This window comes from Arachis stenosperma, chromosome 4, assembly GCF_014773155.1.
Source record: "Arachis stenosperma cultivar V10309 chromosome 4, arast.V10309.gnm1.PFL2, whole genome shotgun sequence".
Taxonomy (NCBI): domain Eukaryota; kingdom Viridiplantae; phylum Streptophyta; class Magnoliopsida; order Fabales; family Fabaceae; genus Arachis; species Arachis stenosperma.
In genome coordinates, this window is record NC_080380.1 from 31,932,803 (window position 1) to 31,937,254 (window position 4,452).

General features: G+C 44.4%; 1 non-coding gene across 1 annotated transcript; it reads right to left on the minus strand.

The window, feature by feature from the left end:
* Nucleotides 1–641: 641 nt before the first annotated feature.
* On the minus strand, nt 642–749 carry LOC130977832 (small nucleolar RNA R71). Its single transcript, XR_009085507.1, has one exon. It is a non-coding gene; the product is annotated as a small nucleolar RNA R71 (small nucleolar RNA).
* Nucleotides 750–4,452: the final 3,703 nt, after the last annotated feature.

Below are 4,452 nucleotides of genomic sequence, written 5' to 3' on the forward strand. Positions count from 1 at the left end.
TTCTACCTCCTTCTTCTATTTTTCTTTTCCTCTGACACCTCAAGGAATCTCTATACTGTGACATAGAGGATTCCACATCTTCTTATTCTCTTCTCTTTCATATGAGCAGGAGCAGAGACAAAGGCATTCTTGTTGAAGCTGACCCTGAACCTGAAAGGACCTTGAAGAGAAAGCTAAGAGAAGCCAAAGCACAACTCTCTTTAGAGGACCTGACCGAATTCTTCAAAGAAGAAGACATGGCAGCCGAAAACAACAACAATGCCAACAATGCAAGGAAGGTGCTGGGTGACTTTACTGCACCTACTCCCGACTTCTATGGGAGAAGCATCTCTATCCCTGCCATTGGAGCAAACAACTTTGAGCTTAAGCCTCAATTAGTTTCTCTAATGCAACAGAATTGCAAATTCCATGGACTTCCAATGGAAGATCCTCATCAGTTTTTAGCTGAGTTCTTGCAAATCTGTGACACAGTCAAGACTAATGGGGTTGACCCTGAGGTCTACAGACTGATGCTATTCCCTTTTGTTGTAAGAGACAGAGCTAGAATATGGTTGGACTCTTAACCTAAAGATAGCCTGGACTCTTGGGAAAAGCTAGTCAATGCCTTCTTGGCAAAGTTCTTTCCACCTCAAAAATGGAGTAAGCTTAGAGTGGAAGTCCAAACCTTCGGACAGAAGGATGGAGAATCCCTCTATGAAGCTTGGGAAAGATACAAACAATTAATCAGAAAATGTCCCTCAGACATGCTTTCTGAATGGAGCATCATAGGTATTTTCTATGATGGTCTCTCTGAACTATCCAAGATGTCTTTGGATAGCTCTGCTGGAGGATCTCTTCATCTGAAGAAGACGCCTACAGAGGCTCAGAAACTAATTGAGATGGTTGCAAATAACCAATTCATGTACACTTCTGAAAGGAATCCTGTGAACAATGGGACTAATCAGAAGAAAGGAGTTCTTGAGATTGATACTCTGAATGCCATTCTGGCTGAGAACAAGATATTGACTCAACAAGTCAATTTGATTTCTCAAAGTCTGTCTGGAATGCAAAATGCACCTGGCAGTACTAAGGATGCTTCATCTGAGGAAGAAGCCTATGATCCTGAGAACCCTTCAATGGAAGAGGTGAATTACCTAGGAGAGCCCTATGGAAACACCTATAATTCTTCATGGAGAAATCACCCAAATCTCTCATGGAAGAATCAAGAGAAACCTCAACAAGGTTTCAACAACAACAATGGTGGAAGAAACAGGTTTAGCAATGGCAAGCCTTTTCCATCATCTTCTCAGCAACAGACAGAGAATTCTAAGCAGAACCACTCTGACTTAGCAACCATGGTCTCTGATCTAATCAAAACCACTCAAAGTTTCATGATTGAAACAAGGTCCTCCATCAGAAATTTGGAAGGACAAGTGGGTCAGCTGAGCAAGAAAATTACTGAACTCCCTCCAAGCACTCTTCCAAGCAATACAGAAGAAAACCCAAAAGGAGAGTGCAAGGCCATCAATATGGCCGAATTTGGAGAGGAAGGAGAGGAAGTGAAAGCCACTGAGGAAGACCTCAATGGGCGTGCACCAACCTCCTCTGAGTTCCCCAATGAGGAACCATGGGAATCTGAGGCTCAAAATGAGACCATAGAGATTCCATTAGAATTACTTCTGCCATTCATGAGCTCTGATGAGTATTCTTCCTCTGAAGAGGATGAGTATGTCACTGAAGAGCAAGTTGCTAAATACCTTGGAGCAATCATGAAGCTAAATGACAAGTTATTTGGAAATGAGACTTGGGAAGATGAACCTCCTTTGCTCACCAAAGAACTGGATGACTTGTCTAGGCAGAAATTATCTCAAAAGAGACAAGATCCTGGGAAATTTTTCATACCTTGTACCATAGGCACCATGACCTTCAAGAAGGCCTTGTGTGACTTAGGGTCAAGTGTAAACCTCATGCCTCTCTCTGTAATGGAGAAGCTAGGGATCTTTGAGGTGCAAGCTGCAAAAATCTCACTAGAGATGGCAGACAACTCAAGAAAACAAGCTCATGGACTTGTAGAGAATGTTTTGGTAAAAGTTGAAGACCATTACATCCCTACTGATTTCATAGTTCTAGAGACTGGGAAGTGCATGGATGAATCCATCATCCTTGGCAGACCCTTCCTAGCCACAGCAAAGGCTGTGATTGATGTTGATAGAGGTGAACTGATCATTCAAGTGAATGAAAAATCCTTGGTGTTTAAGGCTCAAGGATATCCCTCTGTCACCATGGAGAAGAAGCATGAAGAGCTTCTCTCAAATCAGAGACAAACAGAGCCCCCACAGTCAAACTCTAAGTTTGGTGTTGGGAGGCCACAACCAAACTCTAAGTTTGGTGTTGAACCCCCACAGTCAAACTCTAAGTTTGGTGTTGGGAGGTTCCAACATGACTCTGAGTATCTATGAGGCTCCATGGGAGTCCTCTGTCAAGCTAATGACATTAAAGAAGCGCTTGTTGGGAGGCAACCCAATGTTTTATAATTAACTATTTCCTTTTGTTACTTTATCTTTTTTGTAGGTTGATGATCATGAGAAGTCACAAAATCAATGAAAAAAGCAAAAACAAAATGAAAAACAGGAAGAAAAACAGCAGACCCTGGAGGAAGATGTTGCTGGCGTTTAAACGCCAGTGAGGTTAGCTGTTGGGCGTTTAACGCCCAGTCTGGCACCATTCTGGGCGTTTAACGCCAGAAAGGGGCACCAGACTGGCGTTAAACGCCAGAAAAGGGCAAGAACCTGGCGTTAAACGCCAGGAATGGGCACCAGCCCGGCGTTTAACGCCAGAAATGCCTCAAAACGTGATTTTGAGTGCCAATTGGTGCAGGGATGACTTTTCCTTGACACCACAGGATCTGTGGACCCCACAGGACCCCCACCTACCCCACCACCACTCTCTCTCTTCTTCCCCCATTCACCAATCACCTCAATACCTCTTCCCCAAAAACCCTTCACCTATCAAATCCCATCTTTCTCTTCACCACTCACATCCATCCTTCATAAAACCCCACCAACCTCACCCTTCAAATTCAAACCACTTTCCCACCCAAACCTACCCTCAAATGGCCGAACCCCATCACCCCCTCTCTCCTATAAATACCCTTCTTCACTCCTTCATTTTCACACAACCTAAACACCACTTCTCCCCCTCCTTGGCTGAATACAACACCATCCCCTTCTTCATCATTTCTTCTTCTTCTACTCTCTTCTTTCTTCTTTTGCTCGAGGACGAGCAAACCTTTTAAGTTTGGTGTGGTAAAAGCGTTGCTTTTTCGTTTTCCATAACCATTTATGGCATCCAAGGCCGGAGAAAACTCTAGAAAGAGGAAAGGGAAGGCAAAAGCTTCCACCTCCGAGTCATGGGAGATGGATAGATTCATCTCAAAGGTGCATCAAGACCACTTCTATGAAGTTGTGGCCTTGAAGAAGGTGATCCCCGAGGTCCCCTTTTCACTCAAAAAGGGTGAATATCCGGAGATCCGCCATGAGATCCGAAGAAGAGGTTGGGAAGTGCTCACTAACCCCATTCAACAAGTCGGAATCTTGATGGTTCAAGAGTTCTATGCCAATGCATGGATCACCAAGAACCATGATCAAAGTGTGAACCCGAATCCAAAGAATTATCTTACTATGGTTCGGGGGAAATACTTGGATTTCAGTCCGGAAAGTGTGAGGGTAGCGTTCAACTTGCCTATGATGCAAGGAGATGAACATCCTTACACAAGAAGGGTCAACTTTGATCAAAGGTTGGACCAAGTCCTCACAGTCATATGTGAAGAGGGCGTACAATGGAAGAGAGATTCAAGAGGCAAGCCGGTTCAATTGAGAAGGCATGACCTCAAACCCGTGGCTAGAGGATGGTTGGAGTTCATTCAACGCTCAATCATTCCTACTAGCAACCGGTCCGAAGTTACTCTAGACCGGGCCATCATGATTCATAGCATGATGATTGGAGAAGAAGTGGAAGTTCATGAGGTTATAGCCCAAGAACTCCATAAAGTGGCGGACAAGTCTTCCACCTTGGCAAGGCTAGCCTTTCCTCATCTCATTTGTCACCTCTGTTATTCAGTTGGAGTTGACATAGAAGGAGACACCCCCATTGATGAGGACAAGCCCATCACCAAGAAAAGGATGGAGCACACAAGAGACCCCTCTCATCATGAGATCCCTGAGATACCTCAAGGGATGCACTTTCCTCCACAAGACTATTGGGAGCAATTGAACACGTCCCTAGGAGAATTGAGTTCCAACATGGGACAACTAAGGGTGGAGCATCAAGAACACTCCATCATCCTCCATGAAATTAGAGAAGACCAAAGAATCATGAGGGAGGAGCAACAAAGACAAGGAAGAGACATTGAGGAGCTCAAGCACTCCATAGGATCTTCAAGAGGGAGAAAGAGCCACCATCACTAAGGTGGAC